Source organism: Suricata suricatta, chromosome 3 (genome assembly GCF_006229205.1).
Source record: "Suricata suricatta isolate VVHF042 chromosome 3, meerkat_22Aug2017_6uvM2_HiC, whole genome shotgun sequence".
Lineage (NCBI taxonomy): Eukaryota > Metazoa > Chordata > Mammalia > Carnivora > Herpestidae > Suricata > Suricata suricatta.
This window is the reverse complement of record NC_043702.1, coordinates 146,964,624-146,980,664: the sequence shown is the minus strand read 5'-3', so window position 1 is coordinate 146,980,664 and position 16,041 is coordinate 146,964,624.

Here is a 16,041-nt window from a genome sequence, read left to right as displayed (position 1 = left end):
GTAGGGTAGTTCTATTTTTAATTTTTTGTGGAATCTCCATACTGTTGTCCAGAGTGGCTGCAGCAGTTCGCATTCCCACCAGCAGTGCAAAAATAGATCCTCCTCCGCATCCTCTCCAACATCTGTTGTTGCCTGAGTTGTTAATGTTAGCCGTTCGGATGGGTGTGAGGTGGGATCTCATTGTAGTTTTAATTTGTAGTTCCCTGATGATGAGTGATGTTGAGCATTTTTTCATGTGTCTGTCATCCATCTGGATATCTTCTTTGGAGAAGTGTTTATTCATGTCTTTTGCCCATTTCTTCGCTGGATTATTTGTTTTTTGGGTGTTGAGTTTGATACATTCTTTATAGATTTTGGATACTAACCCTTTATCTGATATGTCATTTGCAAATATCTTCTCCCATTCTGTCAGCTGCCTTTTAGTTTTGCTGACTGTTTCCTTCACTGTGCAGAACTTTTTTATTTTGATGAGGTCCCAGTAGTTCATTTTTGCTTTTGTTTCCCTTACCGTCAGTGACATGTTGAGTAAGAAGCTGCTGCGGCCGAGTCAAAGAGGTTTTTGCCTGCTTCCTCCTCTAGGATTTTGATGGCTTCCTGTCTTATGTTTAAAATTTTTATTTTATTTTTAAGACAGAGAGAGAGAGACAGAGACAGAACACAGGCAAGGGAGGGACAGAGAGAGAGGAAGACACAGAAGCTGAAGAAGGCTCCGGGCTTTGAGCTGTCAGTGCAGAGCCTGACACAGGGCCTGAACCCATGAACCGCGAGATCATGACCTGAGCCAAAGTTGGATGCCTCACTGGCTGAGCCCTACAGGTGCCCCAAAGCCATACAGCCAGTAAATGATTGATGCAGGACTGGAAAACTGATCTTTCTGATTCCATAGCCCTGAAGTGGTGGTTATAAAATGTCAAACACCTAAAAGGCTTATCAGATGAAGTGAAGGAAAGAATTATGTCAGGTAGAAGAATTCTAACCTTCCAACATGGCCATATTTCATTTGTCCATTTACAACTCGTACCTTGGCCTTGGCATGTGTTGTGGCTGGAGGGGGGCATGGAAGGGTAGAGACTGTGGCACATTCTAACACGGACGCTCTGTCTCAGAGGCGGCTGTCACTGGGAACCTTGTCACAAGCACAGCACTTCTATTTTAAAAACAAATGCTAGAAATCCAAATGTTTATGTGAAATCTGATTTGTACATGCTTGATTTTTTTATTAAAAACTCAAAAGGGATCAAGGGGCGCCTGGGTGGCTCAGTGGGTTAAGCACCCAATTTCGGCTCAGGTCATGATCTCCCAGTTTGTGGGTTCGAGCCCCGCATCAGGCTCTGTGCTGACAGCTCAGAGCCTAGAGCCTGCTTCGAATTCTGTGTCTCTTCTCTCTCTGCCCCTCCCCTGCTCAGGCTCTGTCTCTCTGTCTCTCTCAAAAATAAACAAACATTAAAAAAAATTTTTTTTTTATTCAAAAGGAATCAAGAAAAATATGTCTCCACTGCCTGGGAACTGACTGGCTCAGACTATGCAAGGAAGGGAAGGGGTGCAAATTGGGAGAGGTCCTCAAGTCCCCAGTGCGGTTCTGTCCTCTCTTTGGCAGAAGGGGTAGCAGCTTATCTCTGTGGGTGGTGGTTCCTGAGAAGCCGTGGAGGAGGGGTCCGGGGGGAAAGCTCTCTGAGTTCTCGCTGAAGGGAAGAAAGAGGAACAAGCTAGGATCCCCATAGCTCGGCTTCTGAAAGCCTCATGGTGGCTGGGCAGCTGTCGGTCTGCACTGCGAACAGCCCTCCCACACACACGGGATGGGGGCCCACCCCAGACCTCTCCCTGCCCATGGGTGCTGCTGACTCAGGCAGCCTGGGGACCTCAGGCCTAGCAGGGGATGGGGCTCACCTTGTCCATCCTCCCCTCCCCCTCTCCTTCCTCCATGGGCTGGAAGAGGCGACTGAGCCGTTTCTCGGTGGTCCAGACAGTGTGCCCTGTCGGTGCCCTCGGCAAGGAGCTTTTTGGAAACCCCAGAATGACTGGGAGCCGGAGGCCCTGTTTCCTCTCCTGACCGCATCCTGCAGCTCGCAGCGGGGGGCAGGTGCAGGAGGGGCCCTGCCCGTTGGCCTCTGCGTCTGTGGGCCACAACCCTTTGGACCGGGCGCAGGCTGGCTGCAGGCAGGTGAGTAACTGCGGGAAATGCACACGACCAACTTTGGGAGTCAAGCCAGGTGGCTGCACTTAACTGCCTCAAGGCAAGAGCACCCCCTTAAGAAACTGGGGCTGGGGGACAGGGAGTCCAGAGAGCTGCTTGGAGTGAAGGACAGACCCATCTCTGGGGCTCAGGCTCCCATGAGACGGGAAAGGCACCCACTTTCCCAAGACACGCTGGCAGCCCTCAGGCCAGCGGTCGTCAGCTGGTCTGTGAAGGCCACCAGGTCCTCTCCGCAGTGTTCAGGGGCCTGCCCTTTACCCTCCCCACCTCCTCTCTCCCTTCTCTTTCTTCTTTCCTTCGCCTTCTCTTGTTCTTCCTACCCCTTCCTCTCCAGCTTGTCCATCCTAGCCTCTCAGGATCCCATCGATTCCAGGGGTCACAGGACTATGTTTGAGCACCTGTACCGAGCCCCAGCCCCTGAGCTGCCCTCCTCCCCCTTCACCTAAGGTGCAAAAGCCCCCGTTGTAACTTGCTCTCCCTGGTGGGACCACCAGGGGGCGAGAGTTGCATGCTCTTCGGTCTGAACCAAATGCGTTCTGGTCTTTCTTCCCTGTGCCCTGGAGAAAAAAGTCCTCAGAGCAAAAGTGATGGAGGGCAGAGTGGAGTTGTCTGTAGGCTCTAATCTGGCCTGAGACTCTTCCTTGCTTCTTATGGCCCTTCCCTCACTGCAAGCCCCCAAGTCCCCAGCCTACCTTCCCATTTTCCTGGGATGACTGCCCAGCAAGCCCAAAGCCCTGGGCTCTGGCCATTCCCTCTTCCTTTTCTGGAGACCCACAGAGAATGTGAAATGCTAAGAAAAGATAGTGAATTATGTTAAAAACAGCGCAACTACAAGGATGCCTGGGTGGCTCAGTCAGTTAAGCATCCAACTTCAGCTCAGGTCATGATCTGGCAGTTCGTGGGTTTGAGCCCTGAGCCTGCTTCAATTTCTGTGTCTTCCTTTTTCTCTGTTCCTCCCCTGCTAGATCTCTGTCTCTCTCTCTCTCTCTCAAAAATAAATAACATTAAAAAAGTTTTTTAAAACCAGCACAGCTACAAAGATAAAAAGCTAAATACCAGAGCAAAGAAAGTAGTGACTCTGGGGGGCTTACAAACATGGCAGCATCCAGGGGCGCCTGGGTGGTTCAGTTGGTTAAGTGTCTGACTTCGGCTCAGGTCATGATCTTGTGGTTTGTGGGTTCAAACCCTGCATCGGGTTCTGTGCTAACAGCTAGCTCAGAGCCTGGAGCCTGTCTTTGGATTCTGTCTCCCTCTCTCTCTCTGACCCTCCCCTGCTCATGCTGTCTCTCTCTCTTTCTCTCTCAAAAATAAAAATAAACATTTTTAAAAAGCTAAAAAAAATATGGCAGAACCAGACAGACAGGACACCTGGCTCTGCACGCTGGACCCGCCTCCCAGGTCCCATAAAGAAGCCCATATGTGCTTGCAGTCGGATGGCATGTAGCGAAGACACTGTCAGCCTGGTCCCCACTGCATCCTTCCCTGGCAGGGTTGTGTGTGGCAGAAAATTCCCAGGTCCCTGGGAGCAGACCCCTGGCCGCTGAGCCCCTGTGTGAGCTGCACTGCAGGAAGGCTGAAGACTGGGCAGCTGACAGGAGAGGTGGTGGGAAAGGTGCCGGGGCGGGGAGTGGTGTCTGCGGCTCTGATCGGGGCCGGATTAGTATCAGAACTCTAATAACCGGCTGCTTTCCTCAAAGGCCTGAGATAGAGGTGCACTCCACACTAGCCCTTGACCTACTTGGGGCCTTTTCCTCACTTTGCCTGGTAGGTGATTATTAAGGCAGCTCAGGTACCTAATTTAGGAGAGACATAAAAATTATGTGTTTTGGAGTCAGCCTCAGTTTCTTCGTATATAAAATGGGGATGTAGATAAGATGCTTTTTAGGGCACTTGGGTGGCTCAGTCCATTGAGCATCTCACTTTGGCTCAGGTCATGATCTCATGGATTGTGGGTTCACGCCCCACATCGGTCTTTGCCCTGACAGTGTGGAGGCTTCTCCGGATCCTCTGTTTCCCTCTCTCTCTGCCCCTCCCTCACTTTCTTTCTTTCTCTCTCTCTCTGTCTCTCTGGGGCTCATTGAACATTTTTAAAAATAATAAATAAACATTTTATTAAAAGATGCCTTTTAGCATCATGCTTTGCCCATAGTAAGCACCTAAGGAAAGGTAGTGGTTTTCTTAAGAGACGTTTCTTCCACATTCCTAGTCTTAAAAGAAAAATAAGTTTCTTGTCCTCACACCCAACTCTCAGGGAAAAAAAAAGAAAGCAAGAAACTTCTGCACGATAATTACATCTTCAGTGGTCCAAACCTGTTTACTGGTGACCAAGTTTCACTTCCTGTGGTTTCGCAGCCCAAGGCTTCAAAGGGCACCTTCCACCTGTGACCAGGCCCGAGCCTCGGGCCTTGGCATGGATTAACTAGAAACAAATTAGTACCTCACACCTCTGGCTCCTCTTAAAATACTCAACGTGATGAGAAAGGAGTGTGTTTTAAAGGGAAGATGGTCTAATTTGAGGCATGACATTGTTGGAATCAATTGACATGGTCCATAAACCCGGTTATGTGTGACCTCTTCACACCTCCCACCCCAAAGCTCTTGCCCCAACCCTTCTGCAACTGGCCAGTGCGTTTCCATCTATTTGTTCATAAGCACGTGCACTGACGTGTTCTAGGTGCTTTGATAGCCCTGTGGGAGGCTGGTGGAGAGAGAGGGGTTAGTGGTTGGGGTTGGTTCTACGGAATGGTTGAAAGTCACCTGGCAAGGTCTGATGGAGGATCTTGAAGCGAAGGCTAGCTCGGTGCTCATGATGGGCAAAAAGCCCCCCAAGGCTGAAATCAGGGAGGAGAAACCACTCAGTTTGTCCAAGAAACTTCAAAAACGTCTTGGATGCCAGAAAGTGGGTGATGTCTATTTTATATCCTTGCCCACTGCTGAGAGCTGGGATTCTAGCAGGAACAGCTAAGAAATTGAAAAACAATCTCTATACACCCAAATGCTGGGGAGGAGGCTGGCCCAGGGACGGGGGGTGCAAAGAGGAGTTGAGCTTTATTTATCATTTCCGTGTGGACTTTTTGCTGTGAAAATGTATTCCTTATTCATCTGCAATTTCTGCAATTAAAATTAATAGTTTAAAACTTTGTATTATGAATACCTTCCAAGGTAAATGGAAGTAGAGAGTCTAGTATAATGAACTCTCATTTTATCCATCACCTAGAGTTACTGATATCAACATTTCCTCTATTTCCTCACTTTACCTTTTCTTTAGCAAAATATTTATTTTAAAAAATTTAATGTTTATTTTTACATTTTATTTATTTTTGAGAGACAGAGACAGAGTGTGAACAGGGAGGCGCAGAGAGAAAAAGAGACACAGAATCCGAAGCAGGCCACAGGCTCTGAGTTAGTGGTCAGCACAGATCCCGACACAGGGCTTGAACCCACAACCGTGAGATCATGACCTGAGCTGAAGTCGGACGCTCAACTGACTGAGCCATCCAGGCACTCCTAATGTTTATTTATTTTTGAAAGAGAGAGATACACACACAGAGTGTGAGCAAGGGAGGGACAGAGAGAGAGGGAGACACAGAATCCAAAGTGGACTTCAGGCTCTGAGCTGTCAGCACAGAAGCTGATGCAGGGCTCAAACCCAAGAACTGTGAGATCATGACCTGAGCTGAAATCTAATGCTTAACCGACTGAGCCACCCAGGTGCCCTTTTAGCAAAATATTTTAAAGAAAATGCTAATCATGGTGACATATCACTTATAGATGTTTCAGAATGCATCTGTGAAAAAAATTGGACACTTTTCTTACAGAATCAAGTGACTGTTATCACAATAACTCCTTAATGTCACGTACCACTGAGTCACATTCAGAGTTCTCCAGTTGTTCCAATGCTGTCTTTTCAAGTGGTCTGTTTGTATTTGGATCCAAGTAAGGTCTATACTTGCATTTGGCTCTTTTATTTTTTATTTTTTTATTTTTTAAAGCTTATTTATTTTTGAGACAGAGAGAGACAGAGCATGAGCAGGGGAGGGGCACAGAGAGGGGGAGACACAGAATCTGAAACAGGCTCTAGGCTCTGAGCTGTCAGCACAAAACTCGACACGGGGCTCAAACCCACAAACGGTGAGATCATGACCTGAGCTGAAGTCGGATGCCTAACCGACTGAGCCACCCAGGCGCCCCAGCATTAGGCTCCTTTAATCTTGTGTGGGGCCCCTCCCCCACCTGATTGTTTTCTTATCATGTCAGTGGCTTGTAATCAGGTCAGTTTTCTCCTGCCCTACATTCTCTGTTTTATCTGCTGGCTTCCTCACATTGTCATTTAACTTACTCTTGACCCCTATATTTCCTGTAACCTGCACGTTAGCAGCAAAGGCTTAAAAAGACTTCAGTTTGTCATTTTTGGCAAGAATACCTCCCAGGTGGTGCTGGGCGTCCCATCCACCTCCTCATCCTCATTGTCCTCAGCTGTCACATTGTGTTTTCTCCCTTATCACTGGGAACCAATCTCGGAGGTGACACGTCAGCATCTTGTAATAGACCAGCTCTCGCCTCGTGGTTTTAGCATCTGCCAATGATTGTTGCCTGAATCAATGATTTCCTTAGAGCCTTGCAAATGTGATTTTCTGTTTCTATTTAACATAATTTTTTTCTTAAAAAGAAATCGCCTTATTGACCTACCTTCCAAATTCAGATTGTGATATAAGAAAACCCCCCAGAGACGTCTGTATTGATTGACTGTATTTTCAAATAAGCTCCCTATTCATGCAGCCTTCTGGGGAGCCCCTGACAAGCTCCAGTCAGGAGTCTCTCAAAACTTGACCCTCTGAGAGTACCCAGGGTATGTGGGTGGATTTCTCTAGGTGTAGGTCCACAGAGAAACTGTTCTCAAGTGTCAAAAAGCATTTATTAAGTGGGCTGATAAGGGAATTTTACATTCACACCTAATGTAAATTGCTTGCCTTGATCTTCTTTTGGTGGGATTGGTTGTGGTAATGGATGGCATGGTGGAGTTATTGCCTCTATGTGTGTGTGTGTGTGTGTGTGTGTGTGTGTGGAGAGTTTTGCTTTGATTGTTTAATTAAGAATTTTTAAATATTTATTTATTTTTAAGAGAGAGAGACAGAGAGAGAGCATGAATGGGGAAAGGCAGAGAGAGAAGGAGACACAGGCTCTGACTCTGAGCTGTCAGCACAGCTAACGTGGGGCTTGAATCCACAAACCATGAGATCATGACCTGAACTGAAGGCGGACATTTAACCCCAAGGCGCCCTGATGGTTTAATTTTTAAATGACAGATATGTGTTTCTAGCCTTTTGATGAGTGCATTTTATAAAATATTTAAAATATTTTTAAAAATAATAAACTAGCTATATCTCTGGAAAACAGGTTGGACCTGTCGCCATGGGACTATGGAATCTTTGGGCTGACAGGGACAAGAGAGGTCCCCTCATCCCACCCCCACCCGGGGCTGCCTGTCCACTGCTGGACACAGAGCTTCACAGCTCGTTGCTGTGTGTAAGGCTTGAGTCCCACTCCTCTCAGGGAATGCTTTAGGCTTGGCAGGAAATTCCCAGTCCTGAAAGGCAGAATGACCTGGGTCGCCCCACGGACTTTCACTCAAGAGACACTGTGATCAACCAAGTCTCTGGAAATCAATGATCTACAAAAGTGGCTTTTTCATAGGACAGAAGTCTTTGTATAACTTTTCGTTTCAAGAAAAAAGAGGAGAAGAAAAATAACATGTTACCCCCAATTAGCAGTCTGCATGGCTTTATTTCCTTCTTTTACGCCACTGAGCCCACATTTCTCGTCTCATTTGTGTGTGGGACAGAGACTCAAGCTACTGGTGGGTTGTTCTGTAGAGGAACTGGAAATCTTTTTAATTTCCGTAGCCCCATGGCCTCGCTTACTAACTGGCACATCATAAATGCAAAATAAAAATGTGTTGAGTCAATGAGTTTGAGAAGAGAAATCCAAAGCCATGGTATGGTGCAGTCCCATTTAACAAATAGTTTGTGTTGTTTATTTTACTTCCACTAATTATAGCACACATATTATGTTTGCTAAGTGTCACTTAGTTCTAAGCACTTCCTATAGTAACACATTTAACTCTTTCACATGCCCAGCGAGATGAGAAGCATTGTTCCCATTTTACAGATGAGGATTCTGAAGCAGCAAGGGCTGAATACCTTACCCAGGTAACCACGAAAGTAAGAAGCAGAGCTGGGACTTGAACCTGTCAGTGGCACTAGTTTATGGACCGAAGTCCTACGTTATTACTGTTTTTCACGGTCGGTTCATTAGGGTCTGAAGTAATAGCAAATAACTACTGACATACACTTAATTCCATTCATGTGCTGTGCTGCTTTTCAAAGACCTTCCAAAAATGCGTTGTTCATGAGTCCAACGGCAATTGGTCTTGAGGTGAGGGGGTTTCACTGCCTCTGCTCTTCACAGACCAGAGGAGGTGACAGGATCACCCAAAGGCATCGAAGGAGAGAGCCTAAAGGAAAGGGAGCGGGAGTCAGGGAGTTTTTTGTTTGGTTTGGAACAGACATTCAAAACCAGTCCCGAGCAGGATGGCAAAGCTGCGTGCTGCAGCGTCTTTACCAAAGCAAAAGCTCTTGAGCAAGTTGAATGTCTAATAAGGAGAATTGGTGTGTTACATTATGGTTTACCCACAGAGGGAAACCTTCAAAAATGACCATTATGAACTCTATATAGGGGCAGAGAAAAATGTTTACAGTATATTCTGCCAAAAAAAGAAAAAAAACCCCAACAACAAAGACCAAACACCAGAATGTCCCGCAAGTACAGCAATATCCATGTGACCATGATAGAGGAGGGTCCGGGAAGAGAATGTGCAAACGTGAAAATGACTGCAATTAGGGTGGAGGGTCTGGAGTTATTCTACTGTTAATATGACATTTTTTCTCTTTATGGTAATCACTTAAAAAATGAAACCTGAGAAGATATGGAGCAATAGGCTATAAAAAAAACCACCCAAGATTTTGCTTCAAAAGATAGAAATTCAGCAAGCCTTGTGACCTATACAGTATGCCGTGTCTTCGTGTGCATGGGATCTAGTATGCGGATGGTGTAAGGCATGATTTTCTTGTGTCGGGTGTTTAGGGGTTGCAGGGAAGAGACATATTGGATTAGAGAGGAGACGCGAGCATGCTCATCATGAAGACAGTCATTTTCAGAGCAGGGTGAGCGAGATCGATCAGCCTGTGTCTAGCACATCTCCCAGGGGCAAACCACAGCCACCGCCCACACACTGGCAGCCGTTGCCGCAGGTCTGCGCTTCAGGCTTTGCTGCCCACCGAAGCCAAGCCCCCTGCTCTCTCTTGCCAGTTAGGATTCTGCAGGCAGCATGGGGGAGGGTGGGGTTTCACACTGTTTTTCCCCATTTGGACCCTTAACCTCAGCACACCTGTGAAGAGCCCCATTCACCCTCCCAATCAGATGCCCAACTCTCCGTAGTGAGGGGACCCCGATTATATTAGTCTGGGTTCTCCAAAGAGACAGAAGCAATAGAAAAGATATAGTTCTATATCTATTTGTAGATCTAGATCTAAGTCTGTCCACCTACCTATCTATCTATCTATTGATCCATCTGTCAATCTATCTATTTATCTAAAGACATTTATTATAAGAAACTGGCCCACAGGATTGTGGAGGCTGAGAAGTCCCAAGATCTGCAGCTGGTAAGCTGGAGACCCGAGAGAGTCAATAATGTAAGTTCAAACCAGTCTGAGTCCGTAGGAAGAAGACTGACGTCACAGCTCAGACAGCAGAGAACAAATTCCCTCTTACTCAGCCTTTTTGTTCTCTTCAGGCCTTCCGTGGATGGGATGAGCCACACACCCCTCCCCCCACTTTAGGGAGAGCAACCCACTTTGCTCAGTCTATTGATTCAAATGTTAATCTCACCCACACCTAGGGACACTCTCAGAATAATATTTGACCAAATATCTGGGCACCTCGTGGCCCAGTCAAGTTGATACGTTAATCTACCTATCAATTAACCACTGATCTTTTAAGAACAGAAGCAGGATACTTTCAATGCAAGGCCAGTAATGGTGGTCTTGACCTCAGTGTGCCCTTGGTTTAGTACTGATTCATTATAGACAGGGCAAGGCAGATGGCAGGAGAATAGTGGAAGGTGGAAGCCGACTTGAGCCGTGGACCAGGATGCATGGGTTTTCATTCTGCCCTGTGTGTGTGTGACCCCGGCAAGTCAACAAACCTCCTGGCACTTTCGTTCCTCCATCTGTAAAATGGGGATAATACAAGCTTTTTAGGGAAGGTACTTGTGCAAGTCACATAAACTCTATGAGACTCAACTCTCTAGTCTGTAGATCAGGGACAATAATTTCTATACCTCATAAAGTTGTTGTGAGGATTAATACAATAACATATCTAAAACCTTTCGCTGGGTGCCTCTCCCATAGTATGTGCTCAGAAAATATTAGCTGTTATATTAACATCTCCTTCAGAGAGATGTTATGATCTCATATTATATATAAAAAGTCTTTGGAATAATGTAGTAAGATGGTATATTCTTTCAAAGTTTGGCAGATACCAAGTTGACGAAATCTTTTTTAAAATAATAATGCCTGGTGATGTTTGCTAAAGGTGCAGTGAATGGACACTCTCACACGCCTCTAGAGAGAATATAAACTTTTCAACAACATGGCACAATGTACCTAAAGTCTCAAATTGTTTATAATCTTTGGTGAATACTTTCACTTCTAGGAATTTATCCTAAAAAATGAATTAGAATTTGTTATAAAAATCTTTGTACAAGGATGTTCATCATAGAATTATTTATAAGGGTAAAAACTTGAAACAAGATTAGGGACTTGGGGACTCCTGGCTGGCTCAGTAAGAAGAGCATGTGATTCTTGATCTTGGGGTCGTGAGTTCAAACCCCACATGGGAAGTAGAGACTACTAAAATAATAAATAAACTTAAAAAAAAGATTAGGGGATTGGTTACATGAGTGAGGTTTTATTTCATATATGGATGTAATGTTAACCTTAAAATCATATTTTAAGGGGCGCCTATGTGGCTCAGTTGGTTAAGCGTCTGACTTCAGCTCAGGTCATGATCTCACAGTTTCTGGGTTTGAGCCCGGCGTTGGGCTCTGTGCTGACAGCTCGGAGCCTGGAGACTGTCTTCCTATTCTATGTCTCCCTCTCTCTCTGACCCTCCCCTGCTCACACTCTCTCTCTCTCAAAAATAAATAAAAATTTAAAAAATATTTTAGAAAAATATCTAACGAGATGATAAAATATAACATGCTAAGTGAAGAAAGAATGCTACAAAATAACGTATATAGCGGTGTCTGGCTGGCTCAGTTGGTAGAGCATGTGTCTCTCATCTCAGGGTCACGAGTTTAAGCCCTGCATTGGGTGTAGAGCCTACTTAATGAAGAAAAAAAAAGAGCACCAAAATAATGCATATAATATACATTTGACATATATTTTCCGAGTCCCAATTTTGTGCCAGGCACTGATTATACACTTGGGAACACAATAGACTTAGTCTTTGGTCTCATATGGATTGTTCCCAGTTTAGCTAGAAAAAAAAAGTTCACATATGTATTATCATCTACATAGAAAAATATTCTAAGGTGTCTTTTCATGGTGTAATAATGGGTGCTTTTCGTATTTTCCTATAATATCCATTTTTATTAATAAAGATACTGTGATTAATAATTAGGGTAAATTAGGGGAAAATTTAATCATTAGGGGGAAACTCTTAAAAATTTAAAAATTGTTTCGAAGGGCACCTGGGTAGCTCAGTTGGTTGAGCATCCGACTTCAGCTCAGGCCATAATCTCACCGTTCGTGAGTTCCAGTCCAGCTTCGGATTCTGTGTCTCCTTCTCTCTCTGCCCTTCCCTCGCTTGCACTTTCTCTCTCTTTCTCTAACATAAATAAATATAAAAAAATTTAAAACTTTTTTTAAAATTTAAGTATGGTTGACACACAATATGATATTAGTTTCAGTGATTCAAACACTCTATAGGTTATGCTCTGCTCACCACGAGGATAGCTGCCAGCTGTCACCGTACAACACTATTACAGTGTCACTGACTACATTTCCTAGACTGTACCTTTTATTCTCCTGACTTCTTCATTCTATAACTGGAAGCCTGTATCTCCCACTCCCCCTTCACCCATTTTGCACACCCCCCTTCCCTTGAGCAATCACCATTTTGTTCTGTGTATTTCTAGGTGTGAGTCTGTTTTTTGTTTACTTATTCGTTTGCCTTACTTTTTAGATTCTCCATATAAATGAAATCATATGGTATTTTTCTTGGAAACTCTTAAAAATGTTAAGAGAGAGCCTGGGTCAGGGAGCCACTGGGCTCAGAATGGAGAGAGCATCTCTTTGGGCATCACACAGGGAGGGGAAGAGTTTGAGGGGCAATGTTTGCTTCTCTGTGACCTTGACCAAGCCTCTTTACTTCTCAGTTTCATCATCAATAAAATGAAGCTAATCATTCCCGCTTGCTTCAAGGTCACAAGAATTGATGAGATGATGTGCATGTGCTTTTTAAAAAATAGGTGATGTGTCACAGAGACTGAAGTGGCGTTATAATTACCTTAAGCTAGTGACTGCCACCTCTGATCCTCAGTGTCCTCTTCCTAGAATGGAGAAAATGAGTGTCAAGCTCTAAGTTACTGTGATGTAGTAAATCTGAATCTCAGGCAGAGTCCACTCTCAGGGAAGATGTAGTTCATTACACACCCAATAAACACTTTTTGACTTTGATGATAATGAAGAGGAAGAATGATTTCACATCTTTGCTTCCTCATTTCCTCTGACTTGCCAAGCATTCCCTGGTCTTTTGGCGGTGGGTCTTTCCGTCATTCGCCCCATTGGACTGAGGCTGGAGGGCGCGATCCCCAGCAGGGGTGGTAGGGAGCTTCCTGCTGGCCACTCAGCCCAGGGAAGGGAGGGATTTAGATTTGATAAACTCTGCCACTCGGCCAAGTGCCCAGAGCCCTCCCTTCACCCCCAGAGTGACATGAGGGTGACATGGGGGTGAGTCATATCACCAAGTACAGCTTTGCCAACTCTGCCATTCTTCTGAACTCCTCAGATCACTCATCAACCCGCCAGGCCCTGGGTTCCCACACTGTGCCCTGAGAAAGAACCCAGGGGTCAAAGGAGGTACCAAAAAAAAAAAAAGCCCAGAATTAGTCACAAGAATGAAATCAGAATCACACATGGCCCATGTGCCCAACCTTTGACCAGGTGCTGACCTTTTTTTTTTTTTTTAAATACGTTTTTAAAAATTTGAGTATAGTTGATGCTGACCTTTTAAAGCCCCGGAGGAGCTCCCCCCTTCTTGCCTCCACAGAGAGGTCGAGGGCAAGGGCGAGGGCAAGGGCGAGGGTGAGGGCCTGGGCGGGGGCTGCGGTGATGGGATGGAAGGGGGCAGCGGGCCAGGAACAAGACAATCCCAAGGGCGGGGCGCCTGCGGTTTGTCTAAAACACCACCGCTTACAAAGTACTTTCAAGAACATGATTTCCTTTGATCTACCAGGCAGCCCAGGCAGACATAATCGTCTCCATCCTTGAGATGAAGAAAGTGAGGCTCTTGAGGCAGAGATCACCTCAGGACGGGCAGCTAGCCGGGCCGGTCGGAGACAGGACCCAGGCTGATGTTAGCCGCAGGGCTTCGGCAGTTGCACAGCCCTTTGAAAACTGCCCTTTAAAAAAAAATTTGTAGAAAATTTCAAGAACAAAGAGATGGAGGGGAGAAAGAAGCCCTAATTCCCTTACTCTGACACAATCACTGCTGACATTGATTAAATTTCCTCTAGACTTTCTTTGGTGCCCTTTTATCAAACATACATAAAATGCAGTATCCTTCCTCTTGCTCTTCACAATACATCATGTTATTTCACATCATGAAGTGGTTCTGAATAGCATTCCTTCGACACGTGGTTAATGAGTGCCTACCACGTGCCCAGCAGTGTTCCAGGCACTGGGGTTACAGCACTGAATAAAGCAGACAAACTCTTTTTGCTTACGAAGCCCGAATTCTGACAGGAGAGACAAACAATGAACAAAGAAGTAAAATACACGGCGTTTCCTACAGTAGCACTAAGAGTAAAGAAACCTACTGATGATGCTTAAAACTTGTGCAAGTGAAAGAAAAGAGCAACATATAGTTTAAAAAAAGTTTTTTTACATTTATGTATTTTTGAGAAACAGAGTGTGATCAGGGGAGGGACAGAGAGAGAGGGAGACACAGAATCCGGAGCAGGCTCCAGGCTCTGAGTTAGTGGTCAGCACAGAGCCCGATGCGGGCCTCGAACCCACAAACCGGGAGATAATGACCTGAGCTGAAGTTGGACCCTCAACCGACTGAGCCACTCAGGCCCCCCAACATGGTTTTTATCCAAAGGACTTTGTGGCATATAATGTCTTGCTTCAACAAAACCAATGCTAACAGTATTTAGCTTGAAGTGTGGGGTATTTACCACAAGTAATTTTGTTACCTTTTTAAAAATTTTTTTTAATTTTTTTAATGTTTTTTATTTATTTTTGAGAAGAAGACAGAGAGAGACAGAGTGCAAATGGGGTAGGGGCAAAGAGTGAGAGAGACACAGAATCTGAAGCAAGCTCCAGGTTCTGAGCTGTCAATACAGAGCCTGACGTGGGGCTCAGATTCATGAACCACGAGATCATGACCTGAACTGAAGTTGGACACTTAACTGACTGAGCCACCCAGATGTCCCTAAATTTCTTTATTTTTAATTTATTTTTTGAAAGAGAGAGAAAGGGGGTGGGTGGGTGGAGGGGCAGAGAGATGGGGACAGAGGATCTGACTTTGACAGCAGTGAGCCCCATGCAGGGCTCAAACCCACCCGAACCATGTGATCATGCCAAAGTTGGATGCTCCCCGAACGACAAATTACTTTCTTAAGGAATCTGCCACTCACACTCCTCCCAGCAATCTGTGTGGGAGGGCTTAATTAACTGGTTCTTTCCTGAACCTGTACCTCATCTCCCTCAGTGGCCACTGAAAGTTTACTGGTCTCCTTTCATTCTTGTGTGAGTCTAAAAGAAAATTTCCAAGGGACGAGTGGCAGACTAATTCAGTGACCTACCCAAACAATGGGAGGGAACCCTCTCTCCCCATCAGTCATAGTTCTGCAGTGGGAGAAAAACACTTGAGTTTCAATAATTCCCACAAGAAGGGCTATGAAAGCCCGTTTGGGCATGGAGAAGCCTTCTTCCCGCCTGTGTTCAGGGAGCTTGGTTAGTAAATCAGGAAAAGCAAATTGGCAGGAATGCAGGTTGAGATTCACTGAGAACAGCCTCATCTGAGCTGACGTTTTGCCGCATCCAGACCCAGATGAGAGCCGGCTTCCCCATCCTGCCGCCCCACCATATGACACAGAGTAATGTCTTGCCTCAGAGAGTGACGGTGAGGAGAGGGAGACCCATGAGATACTTGAGATCTTAAACCTTAGTGCGTCTGAACTTTGCTCTGCTGGCCCCAGCCAGCTCGCCCCTCTCAGGGTGTGTGGGAGGGATGTGTTTAATGTTTCTTAACAGCCTCACCTACTGGGGACAGCTGACAGGTGGAGCCAGGGCAGAGTGTGACATTCAAGGCATGCTAACCCAGCAGCCTTAAATGCTGAAGACAAATGCCGTGGTATTAGGCAGGGGGTTAAGCAGCTTGAGAATGAGTGCTCAGGATTCAGACCCAACCTCGCACTGAGGTGCTGATCTGAGTGGACGCTGCCCCAAAAGCCGACAACTTTATGATTGGCCTGGCGGGGGGGGGGGGGGGGCGGGGGG